This window comes from Myotis myotis, unplaced genomic scaffold, assembly GCF_014108235.1.
Source record: "Myotis myotis isolate mMyoMyo1 unplaced genomic scaffold, mMyoMyo1.p scaffold_m19_p_9, whole genome shotgun sequence".
Lineage (NCBI taxonomy): Eukaryota > Metazoa > Chordata > Mammalia > Chiroptera > Vespertilionidae > Myotis > Myotis myotis.
In genome coordinates this window covers 27,063,694-27,090,137 of record NW_023416401.1, presented here as the reverse complement: position 1 = coordinate 27,090,137, position 26,444 = coordinate 27,063,694, and the positions used below count along the sequence as shown (strand labels likewise).

The following is a 26,444-nucleotide window of genomic DNA, read 5'->3' as shown; positions in this document are numbered from 1 at the left end:
AGCTGTATGCCGGGTGCCTAGAACAGGGCCTGGCACATAGGAGCTGCTCTGCGGAGAGTTATTGAATGAACGAATTGATTGAGTGAATGACTCATTCTTGTGAGAGTTCTGCCTCAAAGGAGAACTCGGGGGAGACTGACAGAGGCTGGCCTGAACCCCGGGGCTGGACCCCTTGTCCAAGGTCTCTTCTCAGCACAGGGGATCCCTCTGCAATTATCTGGCCCTGCAGATCGTCACGGAAGCCAGAGCCACTTGGCCCCCTGAATGCACTTTCCTAGAACAAGTCTCACATTGGCGGGTCCAATCCTGGTTAGTCGCACAGGCAGCTCCGCTGTCCATTGGGACACAGCTGGACAATCAGGGCCATGTGCAGAGCTTGATGAACCTGAAATCTCATCTCAGGCCACCCACACTCCTGGTGCAGGAACTGCAGGCAGACAAGGGGACGTGATGACCAAGGCACTCAGACCAGCTTCCTCCCAGTGGAAGTTTCTGGCCCAGAATCCTTCTCTCAGCACTCCTGTGAGTCAATGGGGCAGGATTAGTAGAGCCCAACTTGGCAAATGAGGAAACTGAGGCACAGCCAAAGTAAGTGACTCACCTTTCTTCAAAGGGCTCATTACTGTGGGGCCGTTTGCCTGGTGGTTACAATGTGGGCCTACGCCTGCAGTCTGGGCTGGGTCCTGGCTCGGTCACTTTCAAGCAGAGAAATTATTAATCACCGTGTGCCTCGATTTTCCCTTCTGTGCAATGAGTAATAAGGGTAATTGACCCATGGCCTTTTATGAGCATGATGAAAACCAGGCATCATCCTGGGGAGAAACCAGATGCTGGAGCCAGGCAGCATTCACTCCACTGGCCCCGCTCCCTCCACTTGCTCGGGCTAAGCTGCCCCTGCAAGTGGAGACAATAGCACCAACGCCAGAGGCTTTTGTGCGGAGTAAGTGGTTTCATGATAAAATGGTTTAAAATGTTGGTTGTTTTGTTTTGTAAAACAAGTAGAGCAGCCCTAGCCAATTTGGCTCAGTGGCTAGAGCGTCGGCCTGCGGACTAAAGGGTCCCAGGTTCGATTCCGGGCAAGGGCATGTACCTGGGTTGCGGGCACCTCCCCAGTAGGAGGTGTGCAGGAGGCAGCTGGTCGATGTTTCTCTCTCATCGATGTTTCTAACTCTCTATCCCTCTCCCTTCCTCTCTGTAAAAAATCAATAATATATATAAAGTAGAGCAGTGCCTCCACAGAGCAAGCACAACATATTTGTTATATAAAAATGTAAAAAATGCATGAAAAGTGCTCAGACCAGTGTTTGCTGCCTGTGTGCACTCAGTGAATTTTGGCTGCTCTAACCTTTCTGACAAAGTAAGACAAGAGCCAGGGAGTCACCCTGCCCTGGCCCCCTCGGGGCCTCCCACCTGCCCACGCGCTCAGCTTCGGAGCAGCCTGCGCCTGCCAAGACTCTGCTGGGACTCGCTCCTCTGCTAACAGGACCAAAGGGGCTGGATGGTGTCCATGCGTCTCTCTCCCACCGATTCCCAGCTCTGTTCTCTTCACAGCGACATGACCTGCCTGGAGCCTCCTGCTCAGGCTTCAGGCTCTGCTGGTTCTCCAAACCCAGTCTGGAGACCCCAGGCAGTGCTCTCAGCCTCAGGACAAGCATCGGGTAGGTGTCCATCGGTGCAGGCTGGCCTCTGGTCTCACTCGGAGCTGGGGAACAGGAACTCCTCAGGCCCCACTTAGCCAGGGGCAGGAACAGCTAAGAGGGAGGTCAATGCTGAGCTGGCAGGGCCATGGTCACACTTCCTAATGAACCCCCACCCCCACCCCCAGGCTGAGCGCCTTGCTTGTCCAGAGTCACCTGAGGAGTCAAGGGGACACTGAGGAGGGAGCCGTGGTCGCTCCTTTCCTCTTTCACTCGTCCACCAGCCGACTCCCCGTGGGCTGCAGGAAGGGGCAGGACCTTGTTGGCACAGCTCCTGGGCTAATGGGGGACCCACCTTTCAACAGCCATATGTGCAGAAGGATGAAATAATCCTGGGGGGAGGTGGGGCGGGGTGCCCCAGCAGGAAGCACTCAGCTCCAACAGGGGGAAGGTGAGGGCCTGGGGGTGAGGGGGTCTAGGGAGCATGGAGCTGGGCCTTCAGCTTGATCGGGATATTGAAAGAAGAAAGGGCCCGGCCTGGCGTGGCTCATCGGGTGAGTGTCAACCCAGACACCAAGAGGTTACCGGTTCAATTCCCGGTCAGGGCTTGATCCCCAGTGGGGGGCATGTAGGAGGTAGCCAATCAATGATTCTCTCTCATCACTGATGTTTCTATCTCTCTCTCCCTCTCCCTTATTCTCTGAAATCAATAAAAATATATTTTTTACAAAGAAGGAGGGAGATGCTGTGGGAACAGCTGGGACAACAGAGACATGAACATACTTGGTGGGAGGGAGAAGGGATTTCCAGTGGGCAGAGGAGTCAGTGAGAAATGAGAATCAGATCCAGAGATGTGGCTGGAAACCAGCAGGGAGAGGGCTCAGATGCCCACTGTGGAGCAGGGACTTTATCCTTCGGGCCAGCTTCCCCGGCTCCAGCCACCACCTGTCACCTGTTCTGATGCAGCACAACCTGTGGTATACTTAACATTCTTTTAAATCAGACGTCTTAATTATGTAAATGTAATTTTAGAGTGAACCTTACATCCTGGACTTAATTGGAAAAGTAAATTCGAAACCAAAGCAACGTGATAAATTGCAGCTAGGTCTGAGTGCCCAGGAAGTCTCCAAACCCTAGGCTGGCTCTCTCGGTTCAAAAGGGAGACAACCAAGTGTTATAACAGAGTTAAGACACATGAGCAGAAGCTGAGAACTTCCTCCGTGAGGGAAAGGAGAACGGGAAAGGACCAATTTTCTAACCGTGTTCTGTCATGAGGGTCTGAGTTACTCAGTGGGCATCGTTCATCATCATCTCCACGGGGAGCGGGCACTGTCCATGCCTGGCACATAGCCCTGAACCCTCCAGGGGTCTCAGACCCACTTCCCACTGCTAGCCTCTGCTGGCTTTTGCCTTAAGGTCTCTGTCCACAGCCTCAGCAGACCACGCGCCCACACAGGGCGGGCAGAAAGTGCCCGAGAATGGACAGCCCCTCCAGCAACCCCACAAGGAATGAGCTGTAGGAGTGGTGCTCCCTCATCCCTGGGATAACCGACCACCTGGAACTGGCTCCATCTCCCAGACCTTCCCCACAATGTTGAACTCTCAGTGTCCTCTGTACCTATAGGCTTGATAACATGCCCCAAATTGTTATCTCGATTCCCTCTCTCACCTCCTGCTCCCAGTGTTTCCTGAATCGCCTCCTAAATAAACTACTTGCTCTTGAATTCTTGTCTCAGACTCTACACCCGACACAACCCAAACGAAGGCACTAGTCATGAGTGACATTTGTCCCGCCCTGGCCCCCTGATGTCAGACTCCATCTCTGAGAGGCTCAGTCCAAACAGACCCCAAAGACTGCTTGGCTCTTATAACTAGATGTAAAATCAACTCAAGAGAAGCCTGCATGGCAATTTACTCTGGGAGGAGCTGGAGTTTTCCGTGAAATATTTCCATGTGGCACTGATTATCGAGAGTGAGACTAGAATGCAATCAGTCAGATGTGCAGTTGGAAAATCTCCCTCCAGCTCTGCCCTGAAGCATGGATTCGGGTGGTGCCAGGGCATGCACAGGGAGCCCAGTGGCCCCACTGCTGTCATCAGAGGCCATACTGGAGGAGACTGGAAGGGGTAGCTGCCCTTGGCAGGTATTTCAGAAGGGCAATCACCAGGAGTTTGCAATGGATTCGCCTGGGGGTGGAGGGGCGGGAGGGAGGAAGAGGGTGACTTCTGACTTGTAATGGATGGAAGTGTCAGTCACCCTGAAGAAAAGCAGGTTTGGGAAGGAAGGTCATGAGTTCAGACTCAAACATATTGAACATGAGCTGCCTTTCAAATGTCCAGGGGAAGATATCAAGAAGCCTGGATGGCCCTAGCCGGTTTGGCTCAGTGGATAGAGCATCGGCCTACAGACTGAAGGGTCCCAGGGTTGATTCTGGTCAAGGGCACATGCCCGGGTTGCGGGCTCGATCCCCAGTAGGGGGCATGCAAAAGTCAGCCAATCAATAATTCTCTCTCATCATTGATGTTTCTCTCTCTACCACCCCCTTCCTCTCTAAAATCAATAAAAATATATTTTTTTAAAAAAAAGCCTGGATATGTGGAACTAGAACTCAGAGGAAAGACAAGAGCAACACAGACAAGGCATAAGTGATGTGAAGGAAGGGACGGGCTCGAGCTCATGTGTGTGTGTGTGTGTGTGTGTGTGTGTGTGTGTGTGTTTCTTGTTGTTGTTTCATTGTGCTCAAATATACATAACATAAAACTCACCATCTTAACCACCCATCAATAAATCTTGCCTTGCTTCCACCTTTTGGTTATTGTGAATAATGCTGCCTATGAATATGGGTATACATAAATTCTCTTTGAGACCCTGTTTTCAATCCTTTTGGCCCTATACACAGAAGTAGAATTGCTGGATCATATCAGAATTCTAGCTTTAATTTCTGGAGGCACTGTCATACTATTTTCCATGGCAGCTGCACCACTTTACCTGATCCCACCAAGAGGACACAAGGGTTCTGATCTCTCCACATCCTCACCAACCCTTGTTAATTTCTGGGTTTCTTGATAGTAGCCGTTCTAATGCATGGGAGGTTTTTAATGACAGATGTGAGCATGTGCAGAGGAGGAAAAGGATGGCACCATCATAATAAGGCAGGGACTCTAGGTGACAGTGCTTAGACCATCATCAGCCTTGTGAACCTGGGTCTCTCAGCTACAAGCAGCAATGCTGTAAGGCCAGCATGTCAAACTCAAAGGCTAACACGGGCCAAATAAACGAGGCATGCAGCCCAGGGGCCACAAGTTTGACATGCTTGCTCTAAGGGCATTTACTGTTTTCTTTTTTTTTCCTTTTACATTTATTTTTCTTTTTTTAAATTTATCTTTATTGTAGAAAGTGTTACAGATGCCTCCCTTACCCCCCACCATAGACCCCTTCCATCTCGCATGCCCCTCCCCAGGCCTTCACTGCACTGTAGTCTGTGCCCATGGGTTATATATATATATGTATGCGTATAAGTTCTTTGGTTAATCTCTTCACAAGGTCCCTGAGTGGTTGGGCAGTTCGGGCTCTTTTCTGCTCTGCCATCCTCAGCCGGTCAGTGGCATCACCTCCTCCTGAACAAATTTTTCAACGGGAAGAAAACTATTTCTCCAAAGCCCCCAGCACATATTTCCTTACATCTCATGTGCCCTTGCATGTGGCTAGTGCCCCAGGGAAGGGGGGTGGTAAAGCAGAGATTGCTGGTCCCACCCTCAGAGCTTCTGATTCAGCAGGGCTGGAGAGGCTGCGGAGGGGCCCAAGAATTTGCATGGCTTCCCTCTCAACATCTCACCCAGGGGAGGCCTGGCTTCCTGCTCTGAAAGGCGCTGCAAGATCAGAACTCCCCATGGGTAAGCCCAGAACAAGGCGTGTGTGGGTGTCTTTGCTGCTGCCTACATCCAGGCTGAGGCAGCCTGTGGCCAGGCCATCAGTCCCAAATAGCTTCTGTTCATGGCCCACAGGGGTGTGGTCCCTATTCAAGGCAAAGAAACAAGCCATCTTTTCACTTATTGTCTAAACAGACCATCCTGAGAGCTCCTCTAAGCCCAGCTTATGATTCCTCCTGAATGGAGTGAATGCAGCTGCAAATGGGCCCACAGAAGCCTTTATTCCCAGGCGGCTGGTGGGGAATAAGATCAATGCAGAGGAGAGCTGTCCTGCATAGAGTTCATCCTTTGTTCTGCACTCACATTCACATTTGATCCTAATGACAGCCCTGGAGGGAGCAAAATGGGAAGAGACTTTGGTACCCACTTTACAGATGAAAAAATAGAGGCTCAGAGAATGAATGAGTCCCAAGGTCATGCAATAGGAAGCTGGACCCAGAACTCAAGTCTTCTGACGGTGGGCATACCAGTGAATTTTACATGATCTGGCCGTTTATAAATGGACAAAATGTAAGTGGTTTTCTGTTTCCATCTGAGGATTCAATGGGCAAGGGCAGAGATCCCATCCTGTGACTGCTTTGGCCACACAAAGTGGGTTAATTTGCAGTTGAGACCCCAGGCCAGCATTAGGGCATCCAGATGGCTGGGGTGCAGAGAGCTCTGTGCTATTTTCTATTCAGTCCAGCCTTTGGAAGTTTGGTGGAGGTTCTGGAGTCTGAGCTCCATGCAATCTTGGACAAATTGTCTCCCCTCTCTAAATCCTTGTTTTCCTAACTATAAGGATGGGATTAAATGAGAGGCACTGAGTGCTCAGCCCACCCGCTGGCACTGTAGGTGGAGCAGGTGTCTGTCTTTTGTGGCCACCCAATTCCTTCTCTACATTTTACTAACACCCCACATAATGAGTGCTGCCTTCCCAGGTCAATTGCAGAAACTCAGCTCACACACTTCTTTGCAGCTGGGATGCAGTCACATGACCCAGGTTCCATCAGTCAGATACGCCTGTGCGAGAGGGATTCACAATGGCGCTTGTGCAATGACTGCTGTGCCCAGTGGATCTGAGCTTCTAGAAAACTCGGTGTAAGGCTGCTGAGCCTTCAGTCCAGGCACAACTTCATCAGAACAGACCAGCAGCCATGGTGTTACCAAAGCAGCCCCCATGTGTGGTCTTTTTCTGCTGCCTAGCTTCAGAGCCTGCAGCACCCTCCCACGGATTTGGGAACACTTAATATATTTCAACAAATCCCACAATTCAATAGCCAAGGTGGGTCTGTTGTTTGCAACTGAGTTTCTGACACATACAATAAGTGTCACTACCAGTGGCAGTTATACTCCTAAGTCACTCTCTCCAAGGTGAAGGGGACAGGCCAGGATAAACTGGGCACATCACAGAGGCCTCTGCTGCAGGCTTGGTCGGCAGCCCAGCCCTGAGGACACCAGTGCCTGCCAGAGCCACACAACCGGATATAAGCACAAACGCTGAGTCACCAGGAGCAAGCATAGGATGACAGTAAGCCTGGGTGCCAAGTGGTGGAGAGTCCGCCACAGGGTGAGACAAGGTCCTGCTGGAAAGAAGGCAAAGGAATGCTGCAGGGTCCAGGCAGGGCCAGCCCTGGACACGGAGCAGCACAGGTCAGGCTCAGGGGGCCGGGCCAAGGCCAAAAGAGCAGAACCCCTGGCTCCTTCACTCGCCTCTGTTTCTGCCGCCATGTGTGTCCTCAGGGGTGGTATCTCACCCCTCTGGCAACAGTGACTTCCATGTACCTGAGTCTGGGCCATGCAGGGGGTCTTGTAAGGTCCCCACACCCACCCCAGGCCTCCCCTCCTAAAACCAGCGGAGGTAGAAAGTGTGGACTGGGGAGGAGGCCCAGGGTTCTCTTTCCAGGTGGAAATGTGGTGTGCCCCCTATTTCTTTAAACCCTCCCCCACCCCAGCACTATCCACAGCCCAGATGAACCTTTCTAGACTGTGACCTGGGCTTCCACAACTCATCTCAACAGCCAGCCTCCACCGTTTCCCCACCACCCCCCGCCCCTTCCCTCTCTCCCTACAACCAAAACTGCCTCTATGAATACTTATTTACATTCTTTTAAAGCCCTCACACATCTGTTCCAGTGCCAACCATGTTCCTCAGCACCCCTGGGCCACCTTATATCACTCTCCTGTTTCCCAGGCCCCGCCCCTGAGCAGGGTTCTAGGTTAGAATCACCTGGGAGCTTCAAAAGCAATCCATGGCCATGAGGGCTCGTATTATGAAGAGTGATGAGAAAGTTCTAGAACTGAATTATGGTGATGGCTGCCCAATTCGAGAAATTTAAAACTCATTCAATGGCGTGCCTAACGTGAGTGAATTTTATGGTGTGCAAATTATACCTCCATCAAGTTGTTTTTTACAAATACCCAGGTTTAGGCCCTTGGCTAGCCCATTAAATCAGAGTCTCTGATGAAGCCCCTCCTCTGTCATCAGCATTTGGACATTTCTTTCAACTGCCACCATCAGGCACACACTCACACCGAGGGAGGAGTACCCCAATGAGTGTCCTGGGGCCGTCGTAACAAAGTCACAAATTGGGGGGCTTCAACCAGGCGCCTGCAGAGCTACAACTGCCCCAAAAGTTCCCAGGAGGATCCTTCCTTGCCTCTTCCAGCTTCTGGTGGTTAGCAGCCATCCTTGAAGTCCCTGGGCTTGTAAAGGCATCCCTCTCATCTCCGCCTCCATCTCCGCATGGCCCTCTTCCTTGTGTGTCTATGTTCCGATTTTCTTCTGAGGACACCAGTGACTGAATTAGGCCCTCCCTAATCCAGCACGGTCTCATCTTAACTATTTACATCTGCAAAGATCCTTTTTCCAAATAAGATCACATTCTGAGGCTCTGGGTGGACATGAATTTCAGGGGGACTATTCAACCCAGTACATCAAAAAAGAGAGCAGTCCACCTGGTGAGGACCAGACGACCCAGCGGCAGGCTGGCCCCTTCTCCACTTCCTGCAGTAACCGCGCCTCCATCAGGGCTCCAGGCTGCCTCCGAGCAGCAGTTCTGAGGCTCATCTCCCCCCAGGTGCCACCATGGGGACTGTGCAGGTGTGTGTGGTGGTATCTAGGTAAGTGGCAGCTCTGGGGATTCCCCAGCGAGGTGGGGGGTCACCCTAGACCTGGGGAGATGGGATCAGGAAAGCTCTCGGGCCAAGTTGTGTCATATAATCCAGCCTGACCAGAAAAAAACCCTGCCAACGTGGTCTACAGCTGCCAGGCCCTCAGGTCTGTTTCTCAGTTGGTTTCAAATCCAGGTCGGGGAAAGAGAATGGTTTGACATTGGGACATCAGGGTCACACACAGCAGACTAAAAGGAAGGGTGATTTCAGTGTCCTTGGCTGAAGGTGGCTGCAGCTGTGCTCTTGTCTCAGGCTCTTCCATACACCCTGGCTGTAGAGGAATTCAGTTCCTTATGGTTTTAGGAGAATGACACCCACTTTTTTGCGTCTGTCAGGCAGAGACGCTTCCTGCCAAGTGGCCTTCTCCACAAGGTGCCAGTTCCTCCCTTACAGGTCAGTTAAAACATCTCTGATGCCTGAAATCACCCAGTTCCCTTCACCTGGTTGAGTCAGGCCCATCCAGGATATTCTCCCTTTTGATGCATTCAAACTCCACTGATTTGGAGCCTTAATTATATCTATGAAATCCCTTCTCCTAAATCTAACCAGGGAAGTGAAATCCATCATAGCCACAGCCTTACTGACCCTCGAGAGGAGGAAATTTTATAGGCCTGTGTACCAGCAGGGCCGGAGTCCTCAGGGCCATCTTAGAATCACACCACCACTTACCTACCTCACGGCTCTGTTTCTGCTTTATTTCCAGGGCCACGTGAGAGCTCCTGAGGCTTTTTAATTATTACCCAGTTCAAGTCCAGTGGAAAGAAAGCTCTTGTCACTCAATAGAGCAAATGAAATCCCAGGCCTGATTCCCATTGGCTCAAATGGATCATGTGCCCATGTTTGAACCAACTGCTGGTGAGAGCATGGAATCCACTGATTGGCCAGTTCTGAGTCAGATGCCCAAATCTGGAGCAAGAGGTCAAAGCCATCCCACCAGAGGCTCGGGGACTGAAAATAGGGTAGGGATCATTCCACCCAAGGAAAGGAGCATTCCCGTTATAAAAACTGCACAAACAGAAACACCCCTCACTCCTCCCTGAAAAAGAAAATATCTATATTCCATTTACACTCTCCTGGACAGGCTGCCTTATTTTATCTCCAGTTAGATGTGATTTTATCCAAATTTCCAACAATTTTCTTGATTTCTTACCTCATTTTTTATTACAGTTTTAGCTGGAAAAAAACAAAACAAAAACACATGTATTTCCCTACATGCCCCTCCAGGCCAGTAATAAGGTAAAAATTCAAACAGTCAACCAACCTAACAGGGCGTGGGAGGGGACCCGCTGAGTCAGAGTCCATGCCCCTGGGTTCACTTTCCTCCAGGAGGCTGGGGTCTACTTTTGTCCCCTCCTCTCCAGGTCCCCATGCCTCAGCTTCTGTGTGAGCCTCCTACGGCTGGTCTCAGGGATGAGACTCTAAATATTTGGCCTCGCACCCTGACACATCAGCCCAGATGCCCGCTCTAAACAACCAGAGCCTTTTCCAGGCCAGTGTTGACCTGGCTGACCTCTCGCAGGGCAGCATGTGGCCAATGGTGCGGTCATATCAGTGCTTCCAAGAAGTGTTCCACGGGGCGTTGTGCTTGGAGACCGTTTCTGTGTGAGCCTGTGAGTGGCCAATAGTGCTTAAAATCACGGGCCTCTGGCCAGCTGACCTACATTAATTACAAGTGCACAAGGAAGGTCGATGGTTATGTGCCAGGCTCTGTCCTAAGCACTTTGTATAGAACCTCATTAATAACTCACAACAACCCTAAGAAGTAGAGACGGTTGTCATTGTCCCCATTTGGCAGAGAAGTTGAAGGGACGGGGCCCATGCGACACACAGCTGGCGAGTGGCAGTGCTGGGATTAACCCTTGCGATTTGTCTCTAAACACGGGTCCTAATCATTTCATTTTACCACATCTTCTGTTGGAAAACATTGCACACAGGGATATTCAGTTATTCATTTAACAAATGCCCACTGAACACCAACTGTATGCTAGACACTTCTAGGCACTGGGCTCAAACAGTGAACAAACCAGACACAGCCCCTGCTCTCCTGCAGCTAGTGGGGGGAGGGGTCAGGAGGGGGAAACAGACCACGGTCACAGACACAGAACACAGAATGTCATATAGTGGCAGGTGTGTAGGAAGACAATAAAATGGAGAGGATAGAGAGTGAGGGAAATCAGGGAACATCTTCAGCTGAAATAGACAGGGAGAACTCTCAGGGAGGTAACCTTTACGCTGATCTCTACAAGGAGCTGGTAGAGCAAAATCCAGCGAGAGTATTCCAGGGAGCGAGCACGCAAGTGCAAAGGCCCTGAGGCAGGAAAAGGCTTAATTAAGGAACAAAGAAAAAGACACCCTTGTGGCTCTGTTAATAGGAGCAAGCTGGGGCGTGATTATAGAATTAATGCTCATTAACGATGTGGAAGCCACCGGAAAGAACAGCTTATTCTTAGGAGATGCTCACTCCTCAAGTCCTTGAGGGGAATGGGCCACGATGTCCGTGACTTCCTTTCAAATGGTTCAGCGGCATGTAAAGACACACGTGACGACAAAACATTAACAGCTGTTGATTCCAGATGGAGAGCACAGTATACCCACTGTACTGCTTTTTACATTTTTCTTTTGAAATGTTCATAATCAAAATAGAAGAGAGCAAAGATGTTGGAGAGGTGGGCAGGGTCAGGACCATGTAGATCTCATGGTCCTGCTCCCGAGTGTGGATTTCCATCCAAGACCCAGGGGTTTTAAGCCTGGAAGCGGCAAGATCTGGTTTGCTTTGCCATCATCGCAGCAACCGCCCTGGATTCAGTCAGGTTTTGCAGGCGATGGAGGAGAGTCTCTAGAGGCCCATGCAAGCACGTTTCTATTTCTGATTCAATAAACACTCATTGTGCACCTTCCACCCAGGCACCATGCCTGCCTTTTACCTTCACTGATCTCACTTAACCCACACGACAACCTGCAATGTCCGCCATACTATTCCCGTTCTTAAGGTGAGGAAACTTACCCCCAAGCAGATCAGCTAAGGAGTCATCAGCCAGCGGCGAGAGAGTCCAGGTTAGTTAGAACTTTGGCCCTGGGGCAACACTAATTCATCATTCCACTTTTACTAAATCACCACCAACATTAGTCATAATTGATTAATTATAATCAAAGCTCAAAAGTGATTTCGTTGGAAGACAATCTTCTATCCTATCTAATAATAGAAAAAGATTGAAATTAACCATACCTCCGCTATGCTTCCCATTGGCTAATCATCGAGATATGCAAATTAACCACCAACAAAGATGGTGACGTGTCACATATAGAAATTTTTTTAGATTTGCAACCATAGTAAAACAAAGATTTATATTTTTGATATTTATTTTATATATTTAAATGCCATTTAACAAAGAAAAATCAACCAAAAAAATGAGTTCGTGTGTCACCTCTGACACGCGTGTCATAGGTTCGCCATCACTGCAGTAGGGAGTGTGCAGGAGGCAGCTGATTGATGTTTCTCTCTCACTGATGTTTCTAACTCTCTATCCCTCTCCCTTCCTCTCTGTAAAAAATCAATAAAATATATATATATTTTTAAAAAATTGGAAATGTTTCTTAATTCAAAAATAAAAAATAAAACATTCCTGGTTGGAAAGTGTTTGTATAGAAGCCCGTAAGTACTAAGTATTTGCTGTGTTTACCATGCTTAGCTCTCTGTAAGGAATATGGAATAATGTTAAATGCCTCATGTTCTCAAGAAGCTTGACTTTTTTAAAATAAAAAAATCAAGAAGATATAAGTATTAAAAGTAAAAAAAGAAGAAGCTTGAGTTGTAGGGGCAAAATCAGGCAGGTAGGCAGACAAGCGGATAGGAGCCAGCAGTCCTGGATTATGAGAGGGATGTCTGAAAGGTCCCCAGTTGTGAGAGGGTGCAGGCCGGGCTGAGGGATCACCCACCCTGTGCATGAATTTCGTGCACTGGGCCTCTAGTGGTAAAATAGGTGTGTTGTCACAGAAAGAGAGAGACGAAACTGAATTGCATATATGGTCAAATGGTCCCTGCTTTTCCACGAAGGAGCCAGGAGTTCTGCTTTGTCCATAGAGAACAACAGCTTGCTGCCGGGGCTGCCTTTCTCATTGTAATACTCAATGGCACGGGCACTCATTCTGCTTGTGTGTTTCATCACATGTGAAATCCGTGTGTTTAATATTTCTTGCCCACTTATCCAAAAGAGCACTATTGGTGAATGGTTAAGCAACTAGACAAATTGTCACTGTTCTCTGTTTTCGTAACTGTAGGCAGCCCGACTGTCTTTCATTTGTAAGAATTCAGAATAAATATCATGACTCTTAGAGATTACTCCTAAGCAGCCCCCAGGAGACTGCAATTATACCCGTGTTTAATTATCCTACGTCCCAATCTAAGCCTTGATTCATGAATGTGCACTTTTAGGCGTCGGGCGTTAAAATAAATTAGACTCCACAATTACGTGTAATTAAGGGGGGAAACAGGTACTGTGCTGCAAAGACAAGCCGCCCTGTTTTGCTGAAGTAAAGCCTGTCAGTGTCAGCGTGCAGGCCAGGGGAGGCAGCAGGAAGCACAATTAATGTTCTTTTGACTTAATGGGGGTTTATGGTGCTATTTTTCATTATCACAATATCTCAAGAAATATAAACAGTTTTTCCCTAATGCAACTGTATTTCTACCAACAAGACAGCTGGGCCTAAGTGAAAACTCAGCAGAATTAACCGCAAATGTATAATGTTATGGATGATTCTGAGATTTGTATTTTAAAATCCGTGCAAAACTGTCCCCACTCAGGAACGGAGAAGTTTGACCCCATACCTCTAGGGGTGACTCTGCAGCCTCTTCTGAGTTTGTAGAAAGAAGCAAGTTACAGCCAAACTCGTGTGGGTTATTAAAGCCACCTGTGCCCCAGTTCTGTGGCTCGCATTCCCAAGCCTCCTGTCTGCAGCCATGTTTTTGCTTTACCATTTCTTGGACAATTTTTTTTAGATGTTAAAAGCTTAATTCTTACAACCCTCATAACATCACACCCTCATGCAGCCAGAAGTGCTGGGACAGTCAGGTTGAGCTTCAGCCTCTTGGTGGAGAGAAAGAAACACAAAGCAGGAATGACTTTGTGTTTGTTTAGTTGTTGCATAGGAGTTCAGGAAATAGAACAGCATTCTGGCTTTGCAAGGTAGAAAGAACCAGGCGGTGTTCTGCACAGAGGGCCAAGGAACTTGCAGAAGGAGGAAACAAGGTGCGTAGGTGTCAAGAGAAAGGTCCCCTCAAGGTTAATCCAGCAAAGGGGTGAGGAGTTGGGAGTGGCATGAGGAGCCAGAAAGATCTGGGCAAGATGATCCCGGTGAGAGATGCCAACAGGGTGACAACAGAGGAGAAAGGTTGTCCCAGGTGATGTGGTTGGAGATGGACAGGGGCTGGAGAATTAGGAGGCCAGGAAGGTCATGAGAATTCTGCTGAGGCCCCACCCATAGCTGAGTGAGGTCCCAGGCTGGGGGACATCTGAGCCCCTGAGGGCCCTCTCATCTCCCTGGCAGTCACTGAGCTCCCAAATGGGGCCAGAAGGCTCCACCTACCTGGAAAACGTAGGCCCGGGGCTGGGACCCAGAGGACCATGGAGTTTGCTGTGATTTATGAGAAAGAAATGTGGCCAGAGAGTGCTTTGCAGACCCTCCAACCCAATGAGTGTCTGAGCTGGTGAGTTAAGCCTTCACCTGAAACCCAATCCACAGCCCCTGTCCACAGTGAGCACACACATGTGCTCACACATGCACATGGGTACACACACAAAGAAACACTCACACCAAGACCTGTCACTCCCCCTAACAAAGGATAAGGAGCAAAACACAGACATCGCCATGTTTGATCTTTGCACAGCAGCAATAGAAAGAATAAATATCCAAAAAGATAATCAGATGACATCATCTCAACCCCACCTACAGCCCCACGTCGGGGACTGTGAGCAGCCCCTCCTTTACTGGGGTGCCCTGATGAGGAGAGAAGAATGGAGGGAAAATTGTAGGCAGGGCCCATTTAGGGAAGGGAGAGCCATGTTCATAAACTTGAGGCCTGCTGGAAAGCAGTGTGTTTTGTTTTGTTTCTTAATATATTTTTATTGATTTCAGAGAGGAAGGGAGAGGGAGAGATAGAAACGTCAATGATGAGAGAGAATCATTGATTGGCTGCCTCCTGCATGCCCCCTACTGGGGATCGAGCCCACAACCCAGGCATGTGCCCTTGACCGGAATACAACCTGGACTCTTCAGTCCACAGGCCAACACTATCCACTGAGCTAAACCAGCTAGGGCAAGGTGGTGCGTTTTTAAACTTTTTTGTGGTGCAAATCCCACCTCCTCTGAAATATTCTCCAGAACCCAACATAGAAAGCAAGCAAAAGTCAGATCTCACCTAACCTCCTATCCCCCAGACCCCTGAGACACTCCCATGGGGCTTTGAGGACCCAGTTCGAAAATTGAGGCCACAGGGGGTACATGATCCAAAGCCAGGCACAGCCTTACACAAGTTCAAATCCCACTTTGTGTCTTTGATCAGTCCCTTTACTTTCTCAGTTTTTGTGAAAGAATGACTCTTAATAGGATTACATAAGATAACCTCATAGAAACACTCAGCAGTGGACCCCAGAGCCTGCTAGAGCTGCCCTGATGGAAACATGTAGTACTGTGTGGCTGGTCCAAATTGAGAGGTGTTTTAAGTGTAAAATACACACCAGATTCCAAATATGTCGTAAAAAGAATATCTCACTAATAATTTTTATATATTGATTGCATGTTGACAAGGTATTTTGGATATACTAGGTTAAATGAACTACATGATTAACATTAATTTCACCTGCTTCTTTTTACTTTTGAAAGCCGCTTCTAGGACATGTTCTATTACATGCATGGCCTGTCTTAACCTTCTACCGAACAGCACTGTACTGAGGCATTACAGCAAATGTGTCCTTCCTTCCACAGAGGTGAGGCCAGAGGGGAGGGGTCCCTATTCGTTCTTGGTCGGTGATGGTGAAGATGGAAGCCTGACATTTTGTTCCAGAAAGGTAGATCAGCAACCTCAGAGGCGCCAAAAGTGAGCACCAGGTTTGGAAAAGCAAATTCCAGGTTTTTCTGACTTATTTAGACTGTAAATTGATCAGGGTGGCTAAGGGAGATTAAGCTGGGGGAATGTAGAGCCCCCACCAGGTCTGGACACCCAATCTGAATTCCAGATAAATAACCAAGTATCTTTTATATAAGTATATCCTCATAGATCACTGTCCATTCTTACTTCCCAAGCAGGACAACCATAACCAACAAAAAAAGAGACTACGCCAGAGAACAGAGTTGCTGGGCTGGAAAAGTAGCAATAACCTGGGATTTAAGAACATAACTCTGGAGATAAGTGTCTTGGGTTCAAATCCTAGGTCTGCCATTTACAATTGTGTGAGTTGAGTCAGCCACTTAATCTCTCTGTGACTTGGTCTTCACGTCTGTAACATGGGTGTAATTCTGCAATTTACCTTGTCGGGTTATTATTAGATTTAAGTAAGTTACTACTGCCTACCAGCACACATAGCACAGGGTCTGTGTCCCCTGAGCTGCTCAGCTGTGTTTTCTGCAGCTGCTAATTGGTTCTCCTCCGGCTCTTTGCCCGCGGGTCAGCCCGGTCCTCTGGCCTCCTGTGTTCTGGAGACAGTGGAACCCGCGGTAGACAGCACCACCTTGAGTCTAATTCCTCCCCTTTCGGAGGAAACCCGTTTCTCCATTCTTTCCTATTCCGGGACCATTTCTGGGCAACGCAGCTATTTTCACTTGAGCTCAAGTTAATGTCTCGGGGAGCTTCCCGGGCGCGTGGGAAGGTCCCGGGCGCGTGGGCCATTCACCCTGCGCTCTAGCTGCAGGCCCGGCTCGAGGCCGCGTCTCCAAAGGCAAAAGTATGTAGTCAGAGGGGAGCTCGGGGCTTTCAGCAAAGGCGGTGGGTGTTTTCAAACCCAGGCGAGCCCTCGTGGAAGCAGATAAAAGAAAACATTTATTAAAGTGTCATTACGGGGGGAGCCCCGCGGGACATTTGGCTCCCTCCAGCTCAGGAGAAGGAAAGGAGACAAGGACTCTTCGTATGCGGCGAAGTGGACCTGACCGATGGCCCTCCTGACCTGATTGCGATCATTGATTTATTAGCGAAGACCCCCGTCCTCGCTTGTGGGTTGCACACACACACACACACTCGCACGCACGGCTCTGGCTCGCGTCCCCCCTCATTTCAGCTCCGGGGCGAATCTCACAGCTGTTTCAACTCCCGCGGAAAGCGAGCGGGAGCGTGTGTCGGGTGAGTGTGCGTCCGTGTCCCGGCGAGGGTGCGCGCTCCAGGCCGGGAGCGCGGCCAGCCGGGTCCCGCGACTTCGGGAGGCCGGGAGCTGCCCGGACCTCAGCTCTCCGCCGCTGCCCCGTCCGGGGCCAGACTTCGGGACCGGGGCCGTGCACCGCGGGCAGCAGGGCCGGACTGGCCGGGACGCGCGTCCCTCCTGCCAGAGGTAAAGGGCTCCCGCGCCGGGAGCGGGGTCCCGGTTCCCCAGCTCCCGCCGCCCGCGGCTCCCGGTCCGGCGCTCCCCGCCCCGCGCGCGCTCGCCTCCCCAGGCGCGCAGGCTGCCCGGCGGCGGGGGCCGTGCCCAGGGGCTGGCTCGGGCCGCGCGGCCGGCCGGCTGGGGAGGTGTAAGCCTGGCCCGGGCGGGGCGGGGCGGGGCGGGGCGCGGACCCGGACTTTGGCGAGGGCGGCGCGCCGGGGCGGGGGCGGCGACGGAGCGGCGAAGCGGAGGGACGGGAGGAGGCGGAGAGCGGGGAGGGAGGAGGAGCAGCAGCCGCACTAGCTGAGGATGCAGCAGCGGCGGCGGCGGCAGCAGCAGCGGCGTGGAGTCCCCTGCGTCCCGCAGCCGGGGCGGGCTGCGGCAGAGGTGGCGGCGCCCCGCGCCGGGTGAGGCCGCCGAGGCCGTGCGTCCTGGTGAGTGGGGTGCCGGGGCCGGATGGGCGGGACGGGGGCTCCCCGCGGCCGGAGCCCGCCCCGGGTGAGCGTGGCCGCGAGCGCCGCCCAGGTGAGCGGGGGCCGGCCCCGACCGCCCGGCTCCGGCCCCAGCGTTGCGCGCGGAGGTGGGACCGGGTGGGCGGGAGAGAGGCTCCGGCGCCAGCGGGCCGCGGGGGGGTGACCCGTTTGACCTCGCGGGCGGGCTGGGCACCTCCCACCGCGCCCCTGACCTGCGGACGCGCCACTCGGAGCCCTGGAGGCCACGGGGAAAGCGAGCCCGAGCCCGCCGGCCGCTGGGGGGCTGGCCTCCTTGACCCCTTGGAGTTTAGACCCAATAGACTGGCAAGAAGCTAAGACCACGTGGGGCTTGTCCGGGCAGGACTCGGGAAAGCGGGGGACCGGAGCCGGGCAGTGACTGGGAACTCACAATACCGAAAGGGCAAAGTTCCTCCCAGGCTGGGTCAGAACCAGTTCTCAAAGCCTTATACAGGGTTGCTCCCCTCCCGGGGGTTTCAGAAGTTTGGCTGCGATTTTTAGGACAGCACTTTAAAAAACAAACATTCTTTGTAGTGATTCATTCATTCGTTCTGTTCTACAAGCATTAACGGGTGCACCTCGTGGTACCAGGCCCCGAGTTATGTTCCAAGGAAACAAGATGAACAGAGCAGCAGAAGCTCTGGCCATTTTGAGGGCAGCCTGGAAAAAAAGATGAGACTTAGGTGGAAAAAAGTAAGGAGACACCCACAAATCTTAGTTTGTCACATGACATCCTTCTGAAATTACCATCTACCTGGAGATCCAAAGGCCACTCACCCCTGCACACACACAGTAAGTGCCTGCACACAGTAGGACAGTACAGGCCGGCATTCTGACAAGCCTCATCCTCCTCTTCCCCCTTTGTGAAAGTTCTGACTCATTCTCTGCCCCTTCTCCTCTCTGGCCAGTCGTTCCTGCAGCTTGTTTTAATCACTTTTTGAGTTAAAAGTCAATATTTAATTAACCAAGGAATTGCATTCAGCTTACATTTGAATCTGGGTATTTGCACATCTGTGCATGTCAGGACACCCGTTCTCTTGCCCCTCCATCTGTCTCTGCCTCTCCCCACAGTGGGGTCCCCCTCCTTCGGGGCAGAGAAGGGAGGCTGCTCTTGAGCAGGTTCTCTGGGGGACGGAGAAGCGTAGGATGGTCTTTCCCTGGAGCAGGAAGACTTACTCTCATCTGGTAGTTAATAGTGAAGAGATTTCTTACTGCATCTCCGCTCCCCATTATGGAGCCATCGGAGGGTTTTAATTAAATTAAAGTCATTCATTACAGATAGAAAGGGGCTGGGGAGAGCAGGCCGAAGACCACTCATCGTGTAAGAGAGGTTTTCCAGCTTTGCTTATCCCACATCATGGAGGAGGAAAAGCTCATCAAAACAACCTGTCCAGCTCTAGCCAGTTTGGCTCAGTGGATAGAGCGTCGGCTTGTGGACTGAAGGGTCCTGGGATCATTTCCAGTCCAGAGCACCTACTTGGGTTGCAAGCTCAATCCCCCACCCCACTCGGGGCCTGGGCCAAATTTATATACATAAATGCATGATGTTAGTCTAACTGAATAGCTGAGGGTCAGTGTGGGTTTGGGCTTTGGGCTTGGTGTGTATTTATTGGGGGTTTTTAGTTTGAACTTATGGCTTAATTTGAACTTCTAAAACCCTAATAACATGTTAGGTTTTCAAACTTAAGGGTTTAACGATGAGTTGATTATAAAAATGCTGGGTTTGGAGGGAGACGGTGTGGCTGTGTGTGAGACTCTGTGAGTGTGTGCACAGTCACATACACACATGCATGTGTGCCCCCCCCCACACACACACACACATACACTCAACAGCTCCATTCAGCTGCCATCCCGAGGGCCTAACTCATGTGTGGTTGCACACCCTAACGCTTGAAGTGCACCTTTTGATTTGGGGATAGCATTTCCCCCTTCCTTTCTCTGGATATGTTCAATTTATCTGTTTGGACCTGCCTCAAGGGGGCAGCTTCTGGTCTGACTTAGCCAGACTGGGAATGTCACCCAACTCCATCAAGTCTGTTCTTAGATTTCGCCCCCTTTAGAGACCAGAAGCCTGGTCCTGCAGAAGATCACCAGCATGTCTGACCAGCTTGTAGTTAAAAGAAAGGACTTAGTGTGGACTTAAGGTGATAGATAACACCGATGTGGTGTGTTCTAGGCCTTATACATAAAAACGTATTTAGCCCCCACAAAACCCTAAGAGGGCCTTTGATTGTTGTCAAAAATGAGGAAATGGAGGCCCAGAGGGGATCGTGGCTCAAAGACAGCTGCTCGTTGGTAAAGCTGGAATTCAAGAGGCCCCAGGGCCTCCGGAGTTCACTCTGACCCACCACTCTCTCCTCCTGCATGACCTTGGCCTTGTTCCCAAATGTAGAAGAAACACATGCAGGAGGAGAAAACACATTTAGACAATAGAACTCTGAAAGGCACAAGCCCTTTAGTGATCCCACTTCTCTCCCAAACCTCCACAGTTTGGGGACATCTCGAGTTCGCATTTTGTTTGAAGTGGGGGGAGGGCTGAGGAAAAGATGGGCTTGTCTGGCGAGTACACACACACTCCCCCTAGTCAAGATGCAAAGGAAAATTTCAAATGTGGCTGTCAGAAAAAAAGCCATGAGGTCAGAGGTAAAGGATCGTGACTCCTGAAAACAATGGCAGCAGGGTTAAAATTCTTTTAGAGGTTCAGCCCTCTTGTGGTGGGCGATGGAGTCACATGAGCCTGCCCCTTTCGGGGTGGGGTGGTCCAAAGTGTGGCAGGTCTGGCCCATGTGCCCATGCTGACCTGTAGGCGAGGGAGGCCTCACCGGGGACTGCCTTCCGTGATCCCCCTTGTGATGGGGCCTGGTGGGAAATCTGCCATGCCCCTGATCCGGATTCAAGGCGCTATCTAATTGGAAGATCATTAAGATCATTATAATTAATTGGCATCCTGATAAATGGCATGATGGCCTAATTGGGGTGGTTGCTAGGGAACTAGGCCTCACTTGGAGCCAAAAGCGGAAGAGGCCTTGCTTGGGCTGGCCACAGTTGGGCAGTAGGGTTTAGACCCAGCGGTTCATGGGAAGGGAGAGTAGTCTTCATCCACATCTGCTGGTCTTTCCTGAGCAGCTGCTGTGTGCAGGTTGCAAATGGACTATAGTTAGGGGCATTTTCCTAGAAAGACTATAAAGGAATCAGGATCCTTTCTCTTGTAAGCAACAGAAAGGGGGGGGGGGGGGTGTCTGAACGAGCATAAGGAAAAAGAAGGGGAATTGTTGGCTTTCATAACTAAAAACTGCTAAGGTACAGCTTCAGGCGCAGCTGGAGTCAGGTCTCAGAGATTGTCATGAGAGTCTGTCCCTCCATCTCTGCTCTTCCTTCCAGGGGCTGGTTTCTCTCTCCAGCTGCAAGCGGTGGGCAGGCTCCGGCACCGTGGTGAGGAGAACCACACAGCCTGGCTACCTGCCCAGCAGTGGGATCCAGAGAGTGTTACTTAACCTTTCTGGGCCCCAGTGTTCCCATCAGCAAATGATGATGAGCATAGCACCTGTCTCCTGGTTCGTGGTAAAGGATGAAATGAGATCATCAGTGTCAAGTGCTTAGCACTGCACTGACAAAGGCAAGCCCTCAGTAAACGTTGGTTACAATAATTGAGGTGTGGAGCTGGCTGTTGAAGAGCCGTCCTCTCTGGTTTAAGCCCAACAAGAAAGAACAAGCTTCTTTTCAGGTACTGCCCACTCAAGCCCTGAGCTGCCCTCTGATTGGACTGTCTTATGTTATGTGCTCACTGCAAACCAATCACTGGCCAAGAAAATGAGCTCCCCCCCCCCGCCCCAACAATGGGCTTGGGCCAGGCTGCCAAAGCCCTACTCTGGAGCTGGAGGTGGAAGCACTGGACCCCAAAGCCCTGGAGAAGGCATGTGGGGGATCCCAGTGAAAGGGAGCCTGGTTGCTAGGGAGGCAGATAGCTAGTATCTGCGATGAGGAGGGACACTAATGTGAGAGATGATGGTCAATGGACCTGTCTCCATTTTGGTCCAAGTGGGAACCATGGAGACAGCTGCTGGGTGGGCAGCTTCCTCTCCTTCTCCACTGGGCTCAACAGGCATTGGAGGCCTGACTTTTCTGCCTTCGTGTCTGAAATATGCAGCCTGGCCTTGATTCTGTGCTTTCTGGTAGCCAGGGGCAGTGTTTGCCCAGCCTGCCACTGTGAGAATCATCTGGAGGTATTTGTCTTAAAAAATGCAAAGTCCCGACCCTGCTGAGTCACACCCCCAGGGAGGGCCCTGGATGCTGGGGAATGAGCCAGAATCCCATAGTGTACGCCACACCCGCTGGGAGGTGTGGGAAAGGGCCCTGGAGTGTGCATATTTTGTTTTCCTACCTGATTCAGGGAATGCCAGAAGGCAGGGGAGAGGCTCCAAATGAGATCAGAGATAGAAAGGTGTTGGAAAAACTGCTGTACGGAATAAGAGGCATTCTCCTATGTCAGTGCACGCGTGTTTATCAAGCAGCTGCTGTGTGCCAGGCCCTGTGTTAGGCATTGGGATGAACGAGAGAGTTCCTGCTTTCATGGAACTTACATTCCACAGTGGAGAAGCAGTTAATACACAAGCAAACAAGGCCACAAACACTTCGTAGAAATTCCCAAAGGCTCAGGCCAAGCCTCCCCTTGTCCATCTCCTCAGCGATTACCAGACAGAAATTAAATATGCACAACTCTGCAACAGATGCTCTTGGGAAAGAGCTTCAGGTCATGCAGGATCTTGAGCCTTGCGGGCTGCAGGATGCCTCCTGTTGGCACGGCCTTCACACCTCCTCCCCCAGTCCAGACCCAGACTTCATGGGATTCTTTCTCACCAGAGACCACCCCTGTTTGGAATTCGCCACAGTCTCTTAATATGATTCCAAAATACACATTGTCCAGCAGCCCTGATCTCTGACGTGTAGCTCCATCTTATTAAAGGCCTGGCCCACCTGGGCTCTGCTTGAAACTGAAATTAATTCTCTCCCAAACTCAGAGTCATTATGCACAGGTTCTGTGTGTGAGAGTTGACGGGCAGGGCCATCCCCGGGGACCATAAGGGGGACCCAAGCTGTGTTTGACCAGGTGGACGCCAGATGTGTTAGGGGAAGAATATTGCCAGCGGTCTTCCTTACTGGCTACAGGTCAGCGAGTGACGCGACCCACCTCAGTGGCCAGAAAAGGAGAATTTTTTGATAAGAGATTGAAAAAACTATTAGTCCACAGAAGTTGAGGAGATGTTGATGCTCTGATGAAAGTCAAATCATCCGAAACTGCTTCTGGCCTGCTCTAGGGACACCTTTCACAGCCTTCTGGATGCAGGCCACTTCAGAGAACATTTTGGAGAACAGGAAAGCCTGCCAGTATTCTTAGTGACATGCATATATACTGCATCATCTTCCTCCACTCATCAGTCAGTGGACTCAATGGACTCTTGGTCTCCATGTCTTGACTATTATGAATGATGCTGCAATGAACATGGGGTGAAAATATCTCTTCAAGGTAATGTTTTTGTGGGTTGTTGTTTTCCCTTTTTGGGCGGTGGGGGGGTAAATACCCAAAAGTGGGATTGCTGGATGATATGGTAGTTCTATGTTTAATGGGGGACGACCTCCATATTGTTTTCCATAGTGGCTGCACCAGTTCTTTTTAGCTTTTGAAGTGCTTTTGCCGCTGGCTTCTGTAGGTCTTCTCAGCCACTCTACCCATAGGAAAGGCCATTGGTCTCCCTCCCACAGATGAGGACAGTCCAACTCAGAGAGGTGACAGCAAACCAAAGGCGTAACTGGGCTTAGAGCTCAATTCTGTGGCTTCCTGAGCCAATGAACTATACCATATCCTGCTCCCCATCCTACCCCACCCACCTCCCTTAGGCCTCAGTGAGGCCAACTCGGGAAAGAGCACTCCTCAGGGACGCGGCCATGGCCTATCCTAGAAGCCCAAGGTGAGGCTAGTTGCCATGTGCACAGGAGATGCTTGTGAGTAGAGCAGAGGTTCCTAACCATCTCCAGGGGAGCTCTGAACAATCCCAGCCCCAGCCTCATCCAGACCAGTTAAATCGGCAACTGCAGGGCAGGGGCCTGGGCATCCGGGTATTTTTTTTAGCTCCCAAGCCATTTCAGCGTGCAGCTGAAGTTGAGAACCACTGAAGCAAGGAGAGGTGCTGGATGGAGTGCCTTCTGCCGGGCATTTCTACGAAGTCCTGAAAGAGCTAGGTGGCGGCAGCACCTTGAATGAACCACCCGCTCCAGGGGCTCTGTGCACCCATAATAAAGTCCGACTCTTTGCTGAATGTTATCCTGCACCACCTGGTCTACTCCCTCCGCTGTCCTCTGACCTTACTGCACCAGTCACTCTGGCCTCCTCTCTGTTCCTTGGCTGCATCACAGTTGTTCCAATCCCAGGGCCTTTGCACTTGCTGTTCCGCCTGCCTGGACTGCTCTTCCTTGGTAGTGTCACAAGTTTAGCTCCTTCTGATCCTTCAGATCTCAGCTCAACTGTCACATCCTTAGAATGCCTAGAGTGATCTGTTTTGTGTTATAGCGCTTCACCACTCTCTGGAATTATCTCAATTTACTTATCCTTTGTCCTCTCTCCTCTCATTAAAATAATAAACCCTGTGACTGCAGGGCCCTTGTCTGCTCATTCACCTCTGTATCCAGCACCTAGAGTAAGGCCTGGCACTCTGAATGCTCAGGAAATACGTTTTGGGTGAAGGGATCAAGAAAGGAGGCTTGGAGATTACTGGTAGGTCTGAATCTAGTATTCAGGGATCCTTGCTCAAAGGTGACTGCTCAGGGCAAAGGAGTCAAAACCTGTTTGTCATTCCCAGGAAGTCATGTACCCTCCCGGCACCCAGCCCAGTGCTGGAACCGGGTTTTGTGCTAACGTCATCCCCCTCCGGCCACAGCAGGAACATTGTGCCCTGCAGAAGGCTGGTAGACGCTCCAGTTCTGACCAGTCTCAGGCCACTTGGGATGTGAGAGCTAATCTGTGAGATCAGTGTGGTGACATTCTAATGAGAGCTTTCAGGGCAAAGATTTCTGAATGTACCCTCAGAAATACAACTCTCCCGCCTTCAGTAGGCCACTCCTGAAAGGCACTACCAGGGTGCAGGAGACCAGCCTCTCTCATCTCCTCTCCCCAATCCAGACTCCTAACATTTACTGAGCACTTTCTACGTGCCCGGCAGCATTCTGAGTGCCGGCTCAGGTGACGGTGTAATAACTTAGTCCATTCAGGCTACCGTAATGGAATACCAGACACAGGGTGGCTTATCAACAACAGACACTTATTTCTCACACCCCTAGGGGCAGGGAAGTCCAAGACGAAGGTGGCAGCAGATCCAGTGTCTGGGGGGAGCCCAATTTCTGGTTCACTGATGCTACCTTCTCACTAGATATGTCCTCAAATGGCAGAGAGGTGAGGGAGCTCTCTGGAGTTCTTTTATAAGGGCACTAATCCCATTCCTGAGGGCTCCACCCTCATGGCTTAATCACCTCCCAAATACTCTATCTCCAATACTGCGTTCATACCAAACGGCCACACTTCTAGGGACAATGCATTGCAACTCTTTTTACGATAACAATGGAGTCTAATATCATTGACTTTATTTGTTGCCAAGCATTTCATCATCACCACGGCCCTTACTTTCATAATGGAGGAGACTGAGGACTGTGCGGAATAGCCCTGCTAGAACAGGAGCTCCTTGAGCTTGTTTATCGCTGGACCATCTGTGCTTGGCTTGGTGATGATTTGAATCAATGACTCGAAAGAATGAATGAATGATGTGCTCTTCTAAGTGTTCATCTGATGAAAGCCACTAGCCCCAGGAGACCAAACATGTTGACTCCTCATAGGTCCTCGGTGGCAGTCCAGGTGGAGGCGTGGGTTGTAGTTAGTGTCATTCGGGGTTCTTTGGGTGTGTGTGTCTGCTGTGCAGCAGATCACCCCCAACTCCATTGTTTAAAGCAGCAACACTTTATCTCTAATGATTCTGTCGATGGCCAGGGGGTTCTTCTGCTTCATGTGATATCAGCTGCAAGATCCGAAATGGCTCCACTCAGATGCCTGGCCACTGGTGCCGGTCACACGACAGGAGCTCCGTGGGGCCATCGGCTAAATGGCTCTAGTCTCCTCCACGTGGCCTTTTCTCACGGCTGCGTGTGCTTCCTCACAGTGTGGGGCTCTCAGGGCAGCCTGACTGCTAAGCCTGCAGAAGGGGAAAGCTGCCAGGCCTTCCTAAGGCTTTAGCTTGGGAAGTTCTAGGGAGCTCAGAGCAGGAGTTGCTGGCAGCCCCCAAGGTTCCAATGGGACAGACACACCCCTGCTTTTTCCTTCTGCCCTTGACATTCCATGTGAGAGTCAGGGCCCCAGTGAGAGTCTGATTTGCCAACTTTGGTCACATGATCGCCCCTTGGTTACATGGCAAGAGAAGGTAGGGCCTCCTGGCAAGGGGAGCGCGTCCTCAAAAGGAAATTGGGATGCTGTTGTCAAAAGAAGGGGGCCAGATGCTGGACAAACAGTTAGAAAGCTCTGCATACCCCCCGAATAAGCGGCTCTGCCACGGGATGAGCCCTGAACATTTTTAAATAATGAATGAATGAATGAATGAATGGCAGATGGATGGGTTAGAGGTGCTTTTCATT

The 26,444-nt window shown here is 50.8% G+C and overlaps 1 protein-coding gene across 4 annotated transcripts in view; it reads left to right on the top strand.

Moving 5' to 3' along the window:
* The first annotated feature begins 17,142 nt into the window (after positions 1–17,142).
* SULF2 (sulfatase 2) overlaps positions 17,143–26,444 on the top strand; it is a 96,934-nt gene continuing 87,632 nt past the window's right edge. For 2 of the 4 annotated variants that reach the window (XM_036321488.1, XM_036321485.1), the window contains exon 1: positions 17,547–17,717. The gene's annotated coding sequence lies outside the window, so the exon portion shown is untranslated. Of the gene's footprint in view, positions 17,254–17,546; positions 17,718–23,089; positions 23,299–26,444 lie in introns of those variants that run through there. The other 2 variants (XM_036321486.1, XM_036321487.1) reach the window with 2 other exon arrangements.